The 22,814-nt window shown below is 32.3% G+C and overlaps 1 non-coding gene across 1 annotated transcript; it reads right to left on the bottom strand.

The window, feature by feature from the left end:
* Positions 1-7,199: 7,199 nt before the first annotated feature.
* Positions 7,200-7,273, bottom strand: Trnam-cau. Its single transcript has one exon. It is a non-coding gene; the product is annotated as a tRNA-Met (tRNA).
* Between the last annotated feature and the right edge of the window lie 15,541 nt (positions 7,274-22,814).

Here is a 22,814-nt window from a genome sequence, read left to right as displayed (position 1 = left end):
AAACGATGTACTGTAACCTCAAATAAAGACCCAATTCAATGAAACTTATAAGTCGTGCTCAATACAGGTCCTTTACAGGTCCAATACAGGTGAGTTTTAATAAACCCTTGTTCTAAAGGAAATATCTAATTATACTCTTGATCCTGGGTACTCGTAGTACAGATATGAAACTATTATCATCATTTTATTAATCACAAATTAATTTTTTTAAATCAACAATAATAATAAACAGTGTACATCATTTTTGAAAACTTTCCCTATGATATCGAAAAAAATATGTTACTTTTGAGTTATGGAAGGAAACCAGAAACCATTTTAATCAATTAAAAACCTCTTTTATATTAAAAAAGATAAAAATATTATTTAAAATTTCTTCCAAACTTATAAAAAAAAAAAACTAGGATCTTGTATTCGAGCATAATTTAACGGTGTTCATTGAGTTTTGTGTCCTGGGTTTCAAGTTTGGAAACACTAATGAAAATGCTTTGTAAAACAATTTGCGAACTAACTGTATCGGGATCCCCTGAATAATTGAAATAGTAAACCCACATGTAGCCTTACATAAAATCACCTTACAGAACGTGAAGTTTTACACGCAACGTCATGTGAAAGCCTGTATACGAAGACAAGTGGTGTGATTATACTCAATAAATGCATATAACTACCCAACGAAAATCAAAATGTTTGTTAGCTTGTCAGAACTTAAGTATGAGAGGTGATAAGAACGAGAGTCCTGGAAATTAGTCATTGCCCCCCCAAGTTTTTTCCCTAGGAAAGTGGTCCTCCAAAGAGATGTCACGCTAAAAGTCTTGTAGGTATTTCTCTAAGGATAGTGAAACAAATTCTACAGGACCATGACACATCTCTAACTTTGTAATTGAATTAGTCTCGTAGACAGTTAGTATAATTTTGTGCGTATTCATTGGGAGTTTATTTACATTAGGGATGGGTAATGTTTATATTTTCATTTATTTAACTTCATTAATGGAACAAATTCCACACTAATTTACGAAAGACGAGAGATCAGGTTTACATTATGCAATGTACAACATAGACCAGCTTTCAAGAAATTCTAATCTGGTCATGTACAACGAACCCCCCTTGCTTTTTCATATCTGTTTTTATGAGCCAAAGTCGTAAAACAAGTTTTGTAATTTTTATTACCCTAAATATGTCTATATTAACTGTCCATAACGAAATCAATCATATAACCCTTGTGGCTTGGCTTAGTGGTGAGAGTGTAAGAATAACAACATAATAAAAAAATAAGTATTTACCACTAGGCAAAACATAAAATGCTCTGACACTGTTATTTCTTCCCTAATATGGCAGATAAAAGTGAAAGCAAACACAAAATTAAATGTCCTAAACATTACCCTTTGCTTTTTCAACAGTTCTCCTCTTGTGGAATGGAATATATGGTACTACTTGGTACAGTTTACCGCAACAGAAACAATTCATGAAATTATCAATAACATTACTTATAATAATTGATGTTCGTGATTTTTTATACGTATGCAAATGAAAGGTGAGTGCAAGGATTGAATGACGTTGGTATGTGTTTTTACTACTATGCACACACCGACTGTAGAACACGTATCCCCAATGATGAAATGATTCAACACTTTTAGGTGGGAGCACAAACCACTGACATCTCGAGTCCTGGTTTAAGGCTGGTTACAGGTTGCTGAAATCAGCGTTCCAAAATCCAAACCTCCCCCCCCCCCCCCCCTAAAAATTTTTACTCCTTTATTTATCCGAACTTGGTGAGCCCGTTACAAAGTTTATGGGCATCAACGGAGTAATTGAAAATATATGATCTCTAAGATATGCAAAAGGCATATTTGTTAGTCCTGAACTTCGCTGTTTAAATAGACAGTGTTCCAGTATAATTTTATTTCCAAGACAGCAGTAATGAATACAACACAACTTATGTTCCTTAACTTACATTAATATCACAAGTAGCGCATTTTTGTTTGATTACAAGATGTTTTCTCTAGTAACCAGGATAACGTAAAACTTATATGCAAACATAAGTCAATGTGTCCCCCCCCCCCCCAAAATTGAATTTGGAAATCTTTTTATAAAGTCTGCGAATGTTTGTGTTCGAAATAGTGTTACAAAGTTTTAACACTAACGGAAACTCAAGTGACACAATTACTGTGGAGTTTGCACGAAATTGCTCCCATCTCTGCTGACTCACTTTACAGTGATTCCGAGTTATGCCTAATCGACTTTTGCTGATATCTTTAGGTGAGTCCCCCTGACCAAGGATGGAGAGACAGTATCTTTTTAATCGGCAAATTGCACCATCCACTGTATATAATACACTATATAACTGCTAAAGAGAAGGAAAAATAAAGTAAATTCATATTGCTAAAAATATTCCTAACGGATAATTTATTTTAGTTATTTCATACTACAATTTCTTTGATATATGTGTTATTGGTGGCCAGAGACGTTGGTATTTTTATTTAACCAAAAAAAAAAAAAACATTTTTTATTTTCAGTGAAACATTCAAAAATGACGATAACGTGAAGTAAATATTAAAGAAAAAAGGGCCTCTATTTTTTTACAAACTTAATTACGTACAACTGAGTTTTAATAGTACCTGAAATTTATTTGAAAACTTTTTATTTTTAAAACGTAATAAAAAAAATAACGTATTTTGGTGTAAAATCAAAACAGCCCAAAATCTATTAACGATTTTGGACTTTTTCCCCCTTCGTCACCATATCTCAGCTTATTATTTTTCTGCACTTTTGAAAGCATTTTCCATTTCACAGATGCTTGAGAAAGCAAGTGCCTTTTAACTCACGATCCTCATCGCGGACTGTCCGACAATGCCAAATGCTTTCCACGAAAATGCGGGCTTTATTGGTAATAAGATTTTGGCAATAAGATGGAGAGTTAATGTTGTCAATATAGATGTCAATTGAAAACTTATAATCTAGGCCTAAAATTTGTGTAATTAAGGACTATGGTTTCAGGAATGCATGCAGATAAGATATAGAGAAGGTTTTAAATCGTGGTTGTAAGACATTTATTTAAACAGCATCTTTAAAAGTAAATTTTTGGTATTATCTAGCACTGAAATCTGTAGTTTTTATTTTAGACTGAAAACGAATTTCTTTTATGTCTTGCACGACTGTTTTTTATAGTCACTCAACTACGTGAGACAAACTATAATATTTGAAGACCTTATTGAAAATACAATCCACGGACGTTTTTATTTTTTTAGATATTTTAAAAATATTTATTCAAGGAAAAAAAACTGGTTTATATACTTCACATCGGTTGAAAATATTCTGAATATATAGAAACTTTTCACTGTAATAAAAAACAACACGCAAAATGGTGTTTAAGATGCGTACTTAACCACATCTTTTAAAATGAGATATCTGTCCATTAATCTTACGACTAAGCACTAAAGGCCTAAAATTTTCTCTTATGCGGTGAAAACTCAATGTATGACTTTAGTGATACAACAGCCCTGTATTATAACCTGAAAGAATGAACTGACTACCCTATACCCCCCTGAGCCACTCCCGTGCTGCTTACAGCCCTGCAATTTAATGACCGCCCGTTACTCTTAACAACAGCAGATTGGCGCAGGCGGAAGCGTGCTGGGCCGCATAACCCAGAGGTGTCCGTGGATCGAAAACCTACGATCATGCTAATATCTTTTTTATATTTAAATATATTTTAATAATGCCTGTTTTTAAACTACAAAAATTAATTTTTAATTAAGGTTAATTTAATTAATTTTAGATACAATCATTAATTTTGAATAATGATATTTTATTGTTGCATTATTTCGTATGTTTTTAAACCAATTCAATGATTTAGCCCTATATTTTAACTATCGTTGGCAAAATCAGTAATTTAATTTCTTGGTGGTAATATTTATCTGCCTTTTTTTTTGTTTTTAATTATGGAAAGCAACGCAAAATCCGTGGTAAGCTTTCTTCTTGAGTAATGTGAAAAAACCAACTCTTTGCTCTATAGTTCAGGTAGGTTTTTTAGATCTGTTATTTGTTTATAAAAATCAGTAAATTTAAAATTTTTTACAAACTTCCATTCCATAACTAAATGAATAATTTATGTAGCTTTAAAGTAAACAAGACCTAACTGGGTGTATCAGTTTAACATAAATTATATTATTCGTTTTCAGAAGATTTTTACATGGACCAGTCTATTGATATTTGGTTCAAAACAACTACTCCATCAGAAAATATTTTCTGGTCTTTAATAAGGAATGAAAAATTAAAATAGAGTAAACAAATCACAATAGTGTTACCAACATGTGAGAATTTCGTAACGGTGGGTTTCATTCTTAGGAGCACGACGTACTACACCGAATTAAATAACGAGTTAGATTTCAATAAGCTATTGTCTGTATCTCTAACTTCTGCTTAAGCTATAAGGTGTAGTAAATAAGTCATTATCATCATGTAGATTGCAAGTCAGCTGCTACTGTTTCTGATTCCAAGAAAACTTGGGAATCAATATGGTTCATCAACGCTAGGTTTGGTAATTCTCCTCTCAAATAACATCAGCAACTTCAGTGGTGCGAGATCGAACTTTTTATACTTGCTGCTGAGGATGATAACCACGTTCTATTATTTAGTTTATAAAAATCTATCACCTGAATCCAAAACAAGAAAAGACCTCAAATAAAGCTTCTGCAGTGCAACAAAACGTCTGTATACAATCTCCTACAAAGCAGGAGTCACACTCACGCATATCACTTTGGCTACATATAAGTTTAATTTAATTTTCATCCGCTACAAAATAAATAACGATTGTTTTCACTAAAAAGTTTTTAAAAACAAATTCTTCGTAAGAAATGAAAATAAAAATATAAAAATAAAAATATTCTCTTTATTTCCTGAATCCTATGCCAACAGATGGCATTTGAAAAAAATGACTATCCAAAGTGAGAAAAATAGAAGAGAGGCAGCAGCTGTGCCAAGTTGACAGCCTGAAAGTACCCGACGAAACAGTAAACTACTCATACTATAAAAAAACTTAATCTAACTTTGGGGTAATCTAATTTTAGAAAATAATTTATAAAAAACTAAATCTGAATTATTGAGTTTTATGCTCAAGTTCATCTTCCTTTTATTTGCAGCGTATGGAATCTGACGTTGTCCTTAGATCTTTATTACCTGTGAAATCTGGAGTCCATGTTCCGTCTGAAGGGATCCAAAGAGAGTCGACGAACGAAGAAAACTCAAATCCGAAACATTTACAAATCGTTTAGAGGACATCAGATGACACCTATAAACGGTACCAGACGCTGCAATAAAAGGAAACGTGAACAGGAGATAAACGTCAAAATTTGGAATTCAACCAACACCTTCCTACCATAGCTACATTATGTGTAAAAACATAAATGTTTTCATTTGTATGCTGAAAAAATTCATAATTTTGTTTCAAGAAGAGTGTACTGAATTGTATTGTCCCAAATACAAACACACTTAAACAATAAATTGTGTGTTTGTATTTGACCATACAATTAGTACACTCTTCTTGAAACAAAATTATGAATTTTTCAGCACAAATGAAAACATTTTGTTTTTACACATAATGTAGCTATGGTAGGAAGGGTTGGTTGAATTCAATTTTGACTTTATCTCCAGTTCACGTTCCTTTTATTGCAGCGTCCTGGTACCTTTAATAGGTGTCTCTGATGTCTAAACGATGTAAATGTTTCGATTTGAGTTTCTTCGTCGTCGACTCTCTTTGGATCCCTTTCAGACGAACATGACCTCCAGATTTCACAGGAATAAAGTCTAAGACAACGTCAGATTCCATAACGCTGCAATAAAAGGAAGATGAACTTGAGCAAAACTCAAAATTCGATTTAGTTTTTTTATAATTATTTTAAAATTAGAATTACCCCAAAGTTAGATAGTTTTTTTTATAGATGAGTAGTTTTACTGTTTCGTCTGGTACTTTAGGCTGTCAACTTGGCACAGCTGCTGCCTCTCTTCTATTTTTTCTCACTTTGATAGTCATTTTTCAAATGCCATCTGTTGGCATAGATTCAGAAATAAAGAGAATAATATTTTATTTTTATATTTTTTATTTATTTCTTACGAGAATTTTTTTTAAACTTTTTTGAAAACAATCGTATTATTTTTGTACGGATGAAAATAAATTAAATTATATGTAGCCAAAAGTGATTATGTTGAGTGTGACTCCTGGCTTGTAGGAGATTGTATACAGACGTTTTGTTGCACTGCAGAAGCTTTTATTTGAGTCTTTTCTTGTTTTGGATTCAGGTGATAGAATTTTTTTATAAACTAAATATAGACGTGTTTCATCCTCAGCAAGTAATAAAAGTTCGACTCGCACCACTGAAGTGCTTGATGTTATTTGAAGGAATTCCCAAACCTAGCTTGATGAACCATATTGATTCCCAAGTTTTCTTGGAATCTGAAACAGTAGCAGCTTGATTGCAATCTAATGATGATAATGACTTATTTCTACACTTATAGCTTAACAGAAGTTAGAATACAGAAATAGCTTATTGAAATCTAACTCGTTATTTAATTCCGGTAGTACGTGCTCTAAGAATGAAACCACCGTTACGAATTCTCACATGATGGTAACACTATTGATTTGTTTACTCTATATTTAATTTTTTCATTCCTTATTAAAGACCAGAAAATATTTTCTGATGAGTAGTTGTTTTTGAACCAAATATCAATAACTGGTCCATGTAAAAATCTCTGAAACGAATAAATTATGTTAAACTGATACACCAGTTAGTTCTTGTTACTTTAAAGCTCAAATTATCATTTAGTATGAATGAAGTTTGTAAAAATTTTAAATTTTACTGATTTTTATAAACAAATAACAGATCTAAAAACCTACTGAACTATAGAGCAAGAGTTGGTTTTTTTCACATTACTCAAGAGAAAGCTTACCACGGATTTGCGTTGCTTTCATAAAAACAGGCAGATAAAAATATTACCACCAAGAAATAAATTACTGATTTTGCCAACGATAGTAAAATATAGGCTAATATTGAATTGGTTTAAAAACATAACGAAAAATGCAACAATAAAATATCATTATTCAAAATTCAAAATTAATGATGTACTAAAAATTAATAAATTAACCCTTAAAATTAATTTTTGTAGTTTAAAAGGCATTATAAAATATATTTAAATATAAAAAAGATATTTAGCAGATCGTGGTTTTCGATCCACGGACCTCTGGGTTATGGGCCCAGCACGCTTACCGCTGCGCCAATCTGCTGTTGTAAAGAGTAACGGCGCGTCATTAAATGCAGGGCTGTAGCAGCACGGGAGGGCTCAGGGTAGGGTGTCCCAAGTTCATTCTTTCAGGGTTAAATACAGGCTGTATCACTAAAGTCAACATTGAGTTTTCCACCGCATAAGAAAAATTTTAGGCCTTTAGTGCTAGTCGTAAGATAATGGAAGATATCTCATTTTAAAGATGTGGTTAGTAACGCATCTAAACACCATTTGCGTGTTTTTATACATTTAAAGTCTATATATTCAGAATATTTTCACGATGAAGTATAAACCAGTTTTTTCCTTGAATAAATATTTAAAATATCTAAAAAAATATAAAACGTCCGTGGATGTATTTTCATAAGGTCTTCAAATATATAGTTGTCTCACGTAGTTGAGTGACTAAAAAACAGTCGTGCAAGACATAAAAGAATTTCGTTTTCAGTCTAAAATAAAAACTACAGATTTCAGTGCTAGATAATACAAAAAATTACTTTTAAAGATGATGTTTTAAATAACCGTTTTACAACACGATTTAAAAACCTCTCTATATCTTCTCCTGCATTCCTGAAACCATAGTCCTTATTACAAATTTAGGCCTAGATATAAGTTTTCAATGACATCTAATATTGACAACATTAACTCTCCCATCTTATTGCAAAATCTTATTCCAATAAGCCCGCATTTTCGTGAAAGCATTTGGCATGTCGGACAGTCCGATGAGGATCGTAGTAAAAGCACTTGCTTCCAAGCATCTGTGAAATGAAAATGCTTCAAAAGTGCAGAAAAAATAGCTGGATATGGTGACGAAGAGTCAAAATCGTTAATAGATTTGGGCTGTTTTGATTTTACACAAAATCGTATTTTTTTTATTACGTTTTTAAAAATAAAAAGTTTCAAATAAATTTCAGGTACTATTAAACTCAGTTACGTAATAAGTTTGTAAAAAAGAGGCCTTTTCTTTAATATTTACTCACGTATCGCTCATTTTGAATGTTCACTGAAAATAAAAATGTAACGTCTGGCCAATAACACATATATCAAAGAAATTTAAAAATACTAAAATAAATTATCCGTTAGAATATTTTAGCCATGAATTAACTTATTTTCCTTCTTTAGCAGTTATATAGTGTATTATATACAGTGATGGTGCAATTGCCGATTAAAGATACTGCTCATCATGGTCAGACTCACCAAAGATATCAGCAAAGTCGATTAGCAAACTGGAACACTGTAAAGTAGTCAGCAGAGATGGGAGCAATTTCGTGCAAACTCCACAGTAATTGTGTCACTTGAGTTTCCGTTTGTGTAAAACTTTAACTATTTCGAAACAACATTCGCAGACTTTATAAAAAGATTTCCAAATTCAATTTGACACATTGACTATGTTTGCATAAGTTTTAGTTATCCTGTTACTAAGAAAAACATCTTGTAATCAAACAAAAATGCGATTGTGATATTAATGTAAGTAAGGAACATAAGTTGTGTGTATCATTACTCTGTCTTGGAAATAAAATTATACTGAACACACTGTCTATTTTAAAAGCGAAGTTCAGACTAAAATATGCCTTTTGCATATCTTAGAGATCATATATTTTCAATACTCCGTTGATGCCACTAACTTTTGTACGGCTCACCAAGTCGATAAAGGGTAAATTGGGGGGGGGGTTTTGGATTTTGACGCTGATTTCAGCAACCTGTAACCAGCTTAACCAGGACCGAGATGTCAGTGGTTTGTGCTCCACCTAAAAGTGTTGAATCATTTATCATTGGGATACGTGTTTCTAGCAGTCGGTGTGTGCTAGTAAAAACACTACACGTCATTCAATCCTTGCACTCACCTTTCATTTGCATACGTAAAAAATCACGAACATCATTATTATAAGTAAGTTATTGATAATTTCATGAAATGTTCTGTTGCGGTAAAGTACAAAGTAGTACCATACTATTCCATTCACAAGAGAACTGTTGAAAAAGCAAAGGGTAAAGTTTAGACATTTAATTTGTGTTGCTTTCACTTTATCTGCCATATTAGGGAAGAGAAATTACAGGTGTTATCAGAGCATTTTATGTTTGCCCAGTGGTAAAACTTATTTTTTACTTATGGTTGTTATTCTTACACTCTCACCACTAAGCCAAGCCACAAGGGTATATGATTGATTCGTATGACAGTAATATAGACATATTTAGGGTAAAAATTTACAAAACTTTTACGACTTTGCTCATAAACAGATGAAAAGCAAGGTCGTTGTAATGACCAGATTAGAATTTCTTGAAAGCTGGTCTATGTTGTACATTGCAAATGTACCTGATCTCTTCTTTCGTAATTAGTGTGAATTTGTTCCAATAATGAAGTTAAATAAATGAAATAAACATTACCCATCCCTAATGTAAATAAACCCAATGAACGCAAAAATTAACTAACTGTCTACGAGACTAATACTACAAGATAGGATGTGTCATGGTCCTTAGATTTGTTTCACTATCCTTAGAAATACCTCAAGCTTAGCGTGACATCTCTTTGGAGACCACTCCTAGGACTGGCACTGACTAATTCAGACTCTCGTCTTATCACCTCATACAAGTTAAGACAAGCTACAACATTTGATTTCGTTGGTAGTTATATGCATTTATTGAGTATATCACAACCACTTGTCTCGTAACAGGCTTCACTGACGTTGCGTGTAAAACTTCACGTCTGTAGGTGATTTTATTAGGCCTACATGTGTTACTAATTTCAATTATTCAGGGATCGATACAGTTAGTCGCAATTGTTTTACAAAGCATTTCATTAGTTTTCCAAACTTGAAACCCAGACCAAACTCAATGAAACCGTTAAATTAATGCTCAATACAGATCCTAGTTTTTTTTTTTTTATAATTTGGAAGAAATTTTAAATAATATTTTACTTTTTTAATATAAAAGAGGTTTTAATTGATTAAAAATGGTCTGGTTTCCTTCATAACTCAAAGTAACATATTTTTTCATATAATAGGGAAAGTTTAAAAATGATGTACACTGTTTATATTTTTATTTAAAAAAATAATTTGTGATAAAAAATGATGATAATAGTTCATATTGTACTACGAGTACCCAGGATCAAGAGTTATAATTAGATATTTTCCTTTAGAACAAGGGTTTTATAAAACTCACCTGTATTGGACCTGTAAAGGACCTGTATTGAGCACGACTTATAAGTTTCATTGAATTGGGTCTTTATTTGAGGTTACAGTACATCGTTTCATTACAAATTGATTGCAACTAACTGTATCGGCTCCCTTAAAACTTTTGCAAGTTTGTCTGAGATATCCTCCTTGTCATCACCGTTATGGTTACCCATAAAGCCTAAAACGTATGATCTAACCTTGGGCCAAATCACGTAAGTGATATGCATCATTACATAACTCAATGTTACTATGTAAGCTTCATTCGAAAATTTCAAGTCTATAGGTCAGGTCGTTTTACAGATACGTGCGGTAAGACTAAAAGAAAGACAGACCGACATAAATTGAATTTCTTCAGTCCCTCAAATTTCGCTAAGGCTTTAGCCAATGAATGAAATTCGGACCCACGCGCGATACTGGAAAACTGTAAGGCTTATCTACTTTGAATTCTATTTAATAAATTTACAAAAAAAACTCTTATACTGTCATATAAACAATAAATCTGATTTTATAACAATCAAAATGCAAGGCATACCAAGGGATACAATGAATGGAAAGTGCGTAGCAAAAAGCCAATGAATTTAGAGATGATATTTATGACATCAGGCTACAACTTTTCAGGCCTTTTTATTTTGGAAACTTATCATTTCCACGAGCTGCGCTGTGTATTATGTAAAAAGATTTTAACGGATGTGGTTTTGTGTGTTCTAGAGGTCATGTTTAGGTGAGGCTAATTAAAACTCTTTCTTCAGCACTACCATAAGGACCATTGCAGTAGGCTGATTTTTTATACATAATGGACCTAAAAGTTATTTTACTAAGCTATAGTACCAAATATATTATGCTGATAGAGAATATCAAAAAAACAAACTACTGTACGAGCAATACATTGATTGAAGCGTCTCGGTTTAATATATCGAAGTGTCTCGCGTGTTTTTGTTTGCCAAAGGACACACCTATCTTAATAAAACATTACAAGCATTCAATAAAACTACCACAGCTGTTTTGTCTGAAATTTCGATAGGATAAAGAAATTATTGAAGTTTATTTAACAACAAGTATTTCTATTACTGGGGATGTGTTCGCATAATACAGTGTTATTGTTCTCTCTATGTTATCATAGTTTTTATTATATTATTTTATAACCGTTATCATTCTTTTCCTGCGAAAACTACATGAGTGTTCTTGATTTTTTTTAAAACAAACAGCATGTGCGCAGATATCTGTCACTGGGGATTTAATCCCTTAATGGATTTGGTCAGAAAAATTAGATTTAGACTCTAAGATTCCATATTCAAGATGTCATTAATATGTAAAAAAATTCACTGTAGATATAAAGATATCACACATTACACTCTAAATCATCTACATTTAAATCATTCGGTTTAGGGTTACACGACGCTTTTACGAGTATCATTAAAAGTGTTACGGTTCGCAATGCGTTGAAGTATTGTTAGCGCAATTAAAATATTATAATAATTAACCCTCACTAGTGTGAATCATCTTCAGCTAAAAGAGTTTTTATATGTTTAATGAAAATCCAAAACATTTTTTATTATTATAGTAGGTTAAACGCACGCCAAACATTACACAATTTCCAATAGACGGATGTTTACAATTTTCAGTTTTTAATATAGAAGTAGTAAGATGTGACGTTTCACACTAAATTCCAACGCTAAAGGTTAACGCGATAAAAATGTATTATCTATACAGACGGAACACACAAAACACAAACCTTCTTTCATCATAAACTGGTGGAGGAGAATACTCTAAAGACTTAACCAAGAAAAACCTATGGTAGATCACATGGGATGTATGAATACGTTTTAAGGGGTCGACCATACATATGCATACACATTGTAATATCAATAAATTTACAGAAAGACTTTTTTCTACATTCACAAGTAGACATGCACCGAGTATACTTGCATCTGCAAAACCATGCGGTAAACACAGTAAAGAGAAACTCTTTACCCTTGTTTATGAAATTGACTTTGCAGTTCAAGCTGAAACTATGGAAGCTTTTTAATTAAATATGTATACCGTACATGATAAAAGTGTCATATTCCTATCCTAATATGAACAAATCAGTTTAATAATTTGATTGTTTTTGTATCTTTCTCATTGCCAGCAGCAATCAAGACTCCAGTGGACTGATGTTTTACCATTTTAAATAGCTGTGTAGGGGTAGCAGAGGTGGAGTTTCACACCAAATTTCAACCTTCTAGGTTAGCCCTTTCGACACACGTATCGTGCATATAGGCATAAATAAATCAGATTTCACTCATCAGTAACTGAAGAGAGAGGCATCGCTAACGCTTGAGCGTTATATGTTCACATAGTACTTGAATATTAACGTGAAAACATTGACTATTCTTATATAAATAGCAATGTTACTTTTAAGGTTTGTGCCAAAGTTTCGTCTAAGACCATTATAAACGTATCCTAGGTGCCAAAGTAAGAAATTTACTTTTAAAGAACATGCACCAGCGTATTTTTTATTATCTTTTACAGCTACAGAGAAAGTTATATATACCTATTTCTTACTTAGGTAAAACGAATTTTTAAAAAGATGAAATTCATTTTTTATACAGTTTTGTTTTTATTTAAGGCAATAATGAAATCTTTATTACGGTAGAACATTAGCTTTGTGAAATCTGTGCTGATCAGAAATTGAATTTCAGTTGGTTAAAATGATCTATTTTTTCTTTTGGATTTGCATTAAAGCATACAATAAAATTGTTTCATGTCGATGTTTTTCAGTTATTTATTATTCAAACATTAATGGACATTAAAATATTTCTATTACATATAAATGTATAAAATGTGGAGAAATAAATGTCACTTATTTTATGCATTGACGCCTATACTCAGAGGTTTTAAACTGACCAATTTTAGCCCAATTACTGTTACAGTGTTGGCGCTGTTACTCTTTTCTGTTGTAACTTGCGAGTTTATTCGAACTCTCAATAATTTCTCAGGTGCAGTAAATTACACTCTTAGGTGATTGCATGTGAGTTTTTTTTTGCAAAAACCAATCAAATTGGAAACTTATTAAATTTTGAAATGTATATAATACTATTTCTTTTAATAAACCTGCTGAAAGTTTTTTGACAAAATGTCTGTCACTCTCCTTTATTGCAAAACTAGAATTAGTGTGTTTTCAATCAATATTGTTGACTATTTTATACATTAGCGGATTTAAATAATAACCTAGACAATAACCTAGTCTACACATAAGGCAGTTATGGTGGGAAAGGTTGATTCAATGTGAATGTAGAGTTAAGTTAGAGTTCACCTTCCTCTTGGTGAACTGAAGGTTCATTGTCTCCATTGTACACCTGACGAGACAATGATAACACTGCATCTCTTCACCTAGATTACCTAGACTATATTTTGTATTCTAGGTGTCTCTCTGATGTAGAAACTATGTAAAGAGTTCATTTTGAGCTTGTTCGTCGCCGTTTTTTTTAAAATTTCTTTAGATAAACATGTCTCCAGATTCCAGGACTCAAGTCTGTGTCAAAGGCAGATTCCAGACGCTCCACGAAGACAAAGGTAAACTGGATCTAAAGAGTCTGTCTGAATAGTACATTATATTTAGACGTTTAAAAAAAACTAATAGTGTTTACAATTGTATAGAGAAGACATGAAAATTCCTGGCTGAAACATAAGATTCCTCTATTTATTCCATTAAGCCAATATATATACATACACACACATATATATATATGTATATATATATATATATATATATATATATATATATATATATATATATATATATACAGTCAGTCAATCAATATTTTAATAGTTATTACCTTCCAAATAAAACAAAATGCTATGCTGTATAGAGTTAGAATCACCGCAATTATTGTGTAGACACGGACCAACATCCATATTATTTTTTTTTAAATTCATTAACGATCGAAGGTACCATGTATCCCAGAGGATTCATATAACCCACTAACTGGAATAAACCAATCCTGGCTGGTAATTTATAACTAATGGGCTATAAGTTACAACGATCATGAGAAAAACTTTTCGTTGTTAACAAAATCTATTTGGCCCAAATCACGCGATCCTCTCCGAAACAGGTGAAGAAAATAACATTTCATCGTAGTCTTTAATATTAATATTAATATTAAGTTAGCAATGAATTAGAAAACTACGCTTAGTGTTTATAGAAAATACTATCACGGATGTGATAATAATAATAAAAGAATTAAACGTGCAATAACAAAATATACAGAAAGAATGCCGAATCACAAAACAAGGACGACCAATATAATAGTATGTATTTATTTTAGTACTTATAACGAATGTTTTTCTCATAAAAAAGAAATCGGGTACATCCTGTAGCATCTTAGCTATCATCCAAATGATTCTCAACTGTGGGATTTACACAAGCTTCTATCAATTGTTTCTAACTCTTTAAAACGTGATTCGCCAAAAATCCATACTGATGTAAAAGTAAGCATTTATCATGTTTAAAGAATCTTGTTTCACATATTCGGCGAAAAAAGTGAGTTTTCCTCTTCAGGATAAAGGAAAGCTCTCACAAATCACTCCAGTTCACATCTTCCAATAAAAGCTCATACATTGGACGATCCTGAGTATGTTTGAACTTTTAAAACCTAAATACAATTTAGTGTAATTACGTTATTACTAAATTTAAATGTTTTAACAACATTATTACTCACATTAATTTATGTACAAAATTCTGAGTTAGTTGAAAACACAAAATGCTTTTGAGCCATTTGTTGAAAAACAGAAAGTCACGGATTGTATTGAACGGAAGAAGAACGAATATTTCTTCTTATTATTCTTCGTGTTATAAACGTCAACTCAACAAATCCCTTTTCACACTCCTCTAAATAACTATTCAGTGCCAGTTGAAAACTAAAAGATGGCCGCATGTGGGGGTTGATGTATAATGAATTGTAATAATGCAATAATCATTGTAAATAATGAATTTAGTTCCATTTTACTGTCCTCTTAGTGAAGCGTCTGGAACCTGTCGCTTCCTCAGTGTTTTATTTCCAGTCATATTCGTCTGAGAAGATCCAAAAAATTGATGAAATTTTGAACTTCTTCAAAATAAACCTCCTTACATCGTTTCGACGGTTTTTTACATCAGTATATTTATTTCGTATACCTGAGTATCTTGATGCTCTCAGCTATATACTGTCATGGCTCCAATACTTCTAGGCAGGCATATATATATATATATATATATATATATATATATATATATATATATATATATATATATATATATATATATATATATATGTATAAAATTTTTCCAATAAAGATTGAATAACAAAAAGTACTTGCTCCGCCGGGACTCGAACCCGGATCTCTCACTTGCCAGTTGAATGTGCTACCATTACACCACAGAGCCCTTACTTTTTACTATTCAATTAATTTTGTAGTCGGCCGTATCTGTCACATATGTGTTTACATAACCAAACTAAAATATGATCGGAAGACCAAATACATGTCAAACGACTTTTATTTATATTTATTTAATTTGTATAAATGGCAATAGCCGAATATAATTTTTTTCAATAAAGATTGAATCACAAAAAGTTCTTGCTCCGCCGGGACTCGAACCCGGATCTCTCACTTACCGGTGAATGTGCTACCATTACACCGCAGAGCCCTTACTTTTTATGATTCGATTATTTTCTATTTGGATATATATATATATATATATTTATCATTGTTCACACATAGCCTTACAGCTACCCATGTATTTCAAACATTCCATCTCTTGCCTATGCTCTTAGACACTAATTTCTAAGTAGCGCTTTCACTTTAGCAATGTTTATATATTTACTGAGCATTTCGCAAACACTTAGTCAGGAGAGCACTCCTAGAGCCCCCACTTTCATTAAGCTGAAACTGATCATTACACCACGGAGGAGAATATGGTATACAATCGGAACCAATGGAGAGTAATTCCAAGGAATCCGTCCTAAACAAGAAGATCGTACACAAATTGGCACCCCTCCTCTTCACCATTATCAGCTTGATAATGGAGGAACCGGGTTTACATTTAGGATATTATTAGCGACATAACTGTCAAAACGGTTTTTCCCAATGCTTCTCCTATTGGTAATATAATAAAGAAGTAGAATCTCCGATTCAATTTGGAAAAAGCCTCGTTTCGTTTTTAGAAAGGCTTGAAGAGTTAATGAAGCCTTGTTGCCTTCAACATTCCAATATTTAGAAACACGTTTTCCTGACTGTTATCAACGGGAGCCACTTTTATTGTACAGACACATTAAAGATATATTGTCGTGCTGTGCAAGGATCGTTTGAATATTCAGAACTTATATTCTTATTAGAGTCGTTTAGGAGCTTTTTTAGTTGCACTTACTAGATTGGTTCAAAGGAGAGAAACATTTTCGGAGTTAGCTTGACAATAATATACGAATATAAGCCCTGAGTATATGATGACGATGGCTTGGAAGAATGTATCTATCCTGGATGACATGATTATAAAAAAAGTAATATGGGAGCTATATCAGAGCCCGGGGCAACTATCGTTCCCAGCTAGTTCTATCGTTATCGTTGGTGTCCGAAACTCTAAGCGTGGAAATTTAACTAAAACACTCGGTACGTCGGGTGTGATTATCATACTTAGGTGATTTTGTACGGTAAATTTTCAAAACTGTGTTTATAAAACATAATTATTCTTTTTTACAAAAAGCGTCAGTTTCTAGTTTTTGTTCGACTACTAGGTTTTATTTGTCTTTGCAGAAGCGGTTTTCTCAAATTTTCTGATGATCATAGGATTTTAGGAAAAATAAAAACCGTAAAATTAAATTATATTTTATATATTAAATCAAATTATATTTTAAGCGCGTAAAGAGGGCAACGTATGGTTCCGGGTGGGCCGGATTATGATTTATTGATTGAAGGATTGACATTTCCTTGTTTTGCATTTTAGAGGAGTGTGTAATGATACTAAACATTACAGTGAATAAAAATTATAATCGGTGACTTCTACTTTAACTATCCATGTACAGTTGAAGTACATTTAATTTCGCAGATCGCCACTGAATGGTCTTTAGTACTCATCTTGGCGTGCATGTTTTTATGTAAACATACTTTTATTTATGCATAAATTCAGGCTGACCTGCAAAAAAAGGTTGTAATTCACTTATTCCGAACAACCTTGATTCTTATATTAACAATAATTTATGTTGACATATTCACTTAATTCCTGAGCGTTAGCGAATGAGAAACGTATCAGCCTGTCCTAAGGACACCCAAGAAAATTGTAGTATAAGTTTTTCAAATATAGTATTTAATTTTTCCTCAGTATTTGGATCAGTTTATTCTCTATATTTTGGCCTTCTTTATTACAACAACAACCAATACTAATTTCATTCCATTTTACCTTCTTTATTTGTTCATGTTATATCTTTATACTACTAATAAATATTGTGAATGTATTAAAGTCACAATTGGTGTTTCCATTGGATGGCTGAGTTACAACAAAAGACGCATATAAATCGTTTTTTTATTACGAGTAAGTAGTAAATAAACAGATACTACGCCGTTCCTACGCTGTGGACCCCCTACTACCAGATGCAAGAAAAATAATTTTTCAATAATTTCTGTCAACTGCTATATAATAGTTTTCAGAGACCTCTTGCTTTGTAGTTGTATTACAGCTTATTACAAGAGAAACATTGCAAAAACATTCTTGCCAAGAAATTCCACTCAAAATTGGCAGTGTTTAGTAATAAATCTGAACCTCACTTGTTTTTTTTCTGTTACTATTTTCCTTTTCTGCGTGATAGAAGCTCTGTAGATATTCTGTAAAGTTGCTCTAACCTCTATACATCCTTAACGAGTACATAGCTTATAAATAGATTGCCAAATAAGAACACGATCACAAGGAGAAAATTCAAAGGTTTTAACCAAAGGGTTTAACCCCTTCGACTATGTACCGTTCTGCCCATCAATCATGAGCCACTGGCGTGTACAAGGATCTTATCAAATAGAATAAGGGAAAGAGGCGCTACAGTGCAAGGTTGATGTTGCTGATTCAAGATCCGCCGTCTTAGATCACTCAATGACGGCACTCCCATTCATTCAAAACTTAAGTTAAATCATAGCGTTAACCTAAGAAATTAACAATAAAATACACATTGACTGGTAGTAAAGGATTAGATATAAAACTCTCATAGCGTTACATCAATACTAATAAAACAAATATTTTACCAAATAAGATGCGTTTAACAAATATGCATTACTGTCCGTTTTGTAAAAGAACAGTGTTGGAAAAAATGTGTGATTTTATTCAGTTCATAAAGGTAGCGCTGTTAGTAGGGATACATGAAAGCATTCACTTCTTCTGTAATCATATTCACCGAACATTGGTAATTTAATGATAGCCAATGGTTGTCAAAGTGGAAGTTAAACAAGAGTAGGTCAACACTTCAGCGATGCACAATTGGAGTTAGTGAACTTTTGCCTTCATGTTCTTGTGTAGGCAATCAATACATCTCCGTGGGTGATGAGTTGCATAGCGCGCTGTGTGTTAGCCACTGGCTTTTATTATTTTGCTAAAAGCTACAACTTATTGCTTCTAAAATTATTAGCATATAGAGTACATGTTTTAAACAAATAACCTGTCAATGTTAAAGTAAACTAAACACAAAGTAAAATTAATTCAATAGTAATAGAATTGAAAGATCGGCAGTAATGGTGTACCTCATACATGCATTAGTACCTTTTTCATAAGGTTTTTATTAATGCCTGTTTACCTTTAAACATAAAAAAAACCCCCAAGTACAATAAAGAGTTACATTGGCGATTTCTGGGGTCTGAGAACTGAAATGCTCGGTTTGTAAATGGTGTGGTATGATGTAGATTTGTTTAACAAAAACATACACACTGGGAGTCCACGTAACATGTTTTGCTGAGTCTCCTAGCACGCCAATTTAAAATCTATCAGCCATTTCATTGTCGAGATATTCTGTAGAGAGATATAAGGACAGACAATCGTACATTAAAGAATAATTTAAATTCCCCCAGGTAAACAACATAGAAATTGCGTCAGCCTAATGTTGTCAATGGCACTCGGCCAAATTCCATAGTTATAAATATACCATCTTAGAAACTTATCTTTGTTTGATGAATTTTCATGCAAAAAGTCTACGGGTGAAATATCTTGCTACATAATATATTCGCATTGTTCATTGCGAGCTAACTGGGGTATTGCAAACCCAAGAGTGCTCTGAAATCAAAATTTTGACCAACTTTTAATATTCTCTCTCCTATTCCTATTATTTTTGTGTTTACTATATTAATTAAATAAGTCACACTTTTATTCTCATACGGTTGGATTCAACTTGTTATTACATTTATTTATTATGCTATTTTATCGTTGCCATTATGGTTACAAGTACGAAAAAATTTAAAAAATATTTGCCTATGCTCAGCCAAATCTTATGGAGTTACATTGTACCATTATCAAACTCAGAGTTGGCATTTTTATAAATAAAGCTTTAATGCAAATTCTAAACTTCGAGACTATAAGTTAGTTCGATTTAGAGATATTAGTGTGGACAGACACGTGTGATAGGCTTCGATGACGATCAGCCAATCAGATAATTCCATACATACTGTATGGAGCGTTTTAAGCAATATATAGTATCTATTTATATACATTTAAAACCCGCTTTACGAGAATCTAAGAATCCTTACATTACGCCCAGGAAGTCAGCCGATGCAATTGTTCATTAGGACACTAGTAATAGTCCTAACCAAAAGTGTACTGTTTTTGTAAACCTAGAAAACAAAATGATGATCCTAATTCAACTTGGCCAGTGTGGGTACGATCCACCTGTTTTAATGTACTGTTATGTACTAATCATCTAATAAAAAGATGGCATACAAAGTACTTTTATATTGGCCAATTCATTTAGTTTGAGAATATGCCATTATTAGTTTTCATTTGCAGTATTTAATTATTTATATTTGAAAGTGGTGGATCAAAATATCTCCATAGTAACTATATGAAATAGAAACAGTTGATGTCGGTGATTTCATTTAATTTCGGTCTCTCGTTTCTAATCAAAACAAGAATATGGGCATACAGTTAGTCACATACATACACCAGATTTAATCACTAAGATCATAAACTCTGTCTCATCCACAGTACTCAGACATAAAACTACATGGTTCGTAAAAGTTTCTTTGTTTAATTTGGTATTTATAGTGTTTTTTGCTGTTGACTTCCGATATTAAAAAAATAATTATAACATTTGTGATAAATAAAAACGAAGTTTTGTGTTGTCAACGTTGACATTGTAACAATAGCTTTGGTCTTTGAAAAGTGGTTACGGTCAAACGTCATTGGCAGATACGTACAAATCGATTTCCATCGAAACAGAGCTTGTACCTGGAAAGTTATCTGCCACACAACTCAGCACATGATGGAGGCTCTCGTGCTATGATTTCAACGTCACATACACATATAAGGAAACTATAACCAAAAAATAGCAACCAAAAATACCAATAATATAAGTTACAATGTACAACGATTGAGAGTTAAAACTAATTCTAATTAAATTGGTTATTAAAATATGCTATGACATTTTCAATGATACCTAAAGTTAACTTTCCAAAATAATAAATTGAAAATCGTATTTCTTTTAGAGCAAAAACATATACCTTTAAAGATTTACATAGATAAAAATTATAGTTTAGGTATGAAATTAAATATAAATTATGACAAAATTAGTTACAAGCACAATATAGGAACCACAACATGTTGTGTGTCAATGTTCCCATAGCACACTACTTCAAATAACCATATCAACAATCAAACTGAGCAATTAGCGAAAGTCTGTCGTTTCTAAGGGATGGACGAAATTTTCATTTATGAAGTGGTGCCCTGTCCTATCTGACTGTCTGTAAGCGAAACGGAAATGAACTTGAAATTTTTGTATGAAGCTTTTTTCTATTACAGTCAACACTGAGTTCGAAGGATGTTGCATGTCCACTCAATGAAAATTCGGCTAAAAACGTTAGCGAATACCTTGTACATTGCACTGTTATGGGTAGAATTGATAGTAAAAATAAAAATATTAGAATAAATAAATATATATGTAAGGAGATTGAGTACAATCTCTTATAAGATTTTAAATTTTGACATTTTTATTCAGAGGAGTACAAAAAATGATATGATGTGGGAACGTCTATTGTTAAAAGTCAGTGACAATATTAAATTTTCAACGCGCTCTTGAGTGTTGTAGTACACTCTCTAGCTCACCGGAAACTTTATTTTTAAACAATGGTATGAAAACTAAATTAACGAACAAAAGGGTGAATGTACGATTACGTTGTGGTAAGACATCCTAGTAAAATTATTTAATTTGGTTAGAGTTAAACGTTTTGTATGAAGCTCCATTTCTTACGTAGACAAGTTTGGTAGTGCATGAAACAAACCAAGGATTGGCTGAGCGTCAAAAACAAGCCAATCACCCCCCCCTCTCCCTCACTCCTTGAATGGCCGTCTATAAGCGCCTTCTTTTTGTCACTTGTCCATCCAGTGAGTACAGGGTGGAGTAGTACTGGGTGAGTATCCGCAGGGAAATTAAATAAATGAATAACGAAATGGTAGCCTGCATTAAATTCTATCAGTTCAAAACTGAAGGGGGGATAATACCTTTATCTCGGGATAATTGAACTAATCTTATTAATCTTTGAAAATTTTATTTAGCTCGGCGTTAAAAAACTCTACATGTGATGCGAACCTCACTGCTACTCTGTTTAGAACATTCTCACTGGACAGATAAACAATGTTATATCCGTCCTCCGTATTTCTCTGCCCCGTGACCAAACGAATGAACTAGTGTAAACGTAATTGGTTAGAATAATAAAATTGTATTAATTGGTTAATATTATTTATTTGTTTATTCAATAGATTTAAAAGTTGACCGTGTTTTTTTATATATTTTTTAAAGCAATGTTTGGCCAAATCATTTAAAAACACACAATTTAACACACACACCACGTTTTCTAAATCTGCAATCTGATTACCTTCCTCGGGTTGATAGAGATAAGTTTTAGGTAACAGTTTAAGCTTGACAAAAATAAAACATATCAAAGTATCGAACAAACATAAGATTAGAAGTCAATTCATAACGATGACTTTTTACCAAACAGTGAAAAGTATATTGGAGTGGAAACTTATATAATACATTGGAAACTTCATAACTTGATAAATCAAAATAGTGGACAAGGAGTTAATTTTTTGAAAGTAGGCCATTTTTTTGTTTGCCACTCTCCCTAGAAAAACGAACAAAAAAAAGAAACATAGAAAAAATGTTCATACATAAAATAGAT

This window comes from Homalodisca vitripennis, unplaced genomic scaffold (assembly GCF_021130785.1).
Source record: "Homalodisca vitripennis isolate AUS2020 unplaced genomic scaffold, UT_GWSS_2.1 ScUCBcl_5353;HRSCAF=12039, whole genome shotgun sequence".
NCBI lineage: Eukaryota > Metazoa > Arthropoda > Insecta > Hemiptera > Cicadellidae > Homalodisca > Homalodisca vitripennis.
This window is presented reverse-complemented; position numbering and strand designations above follow the sequence as displayed.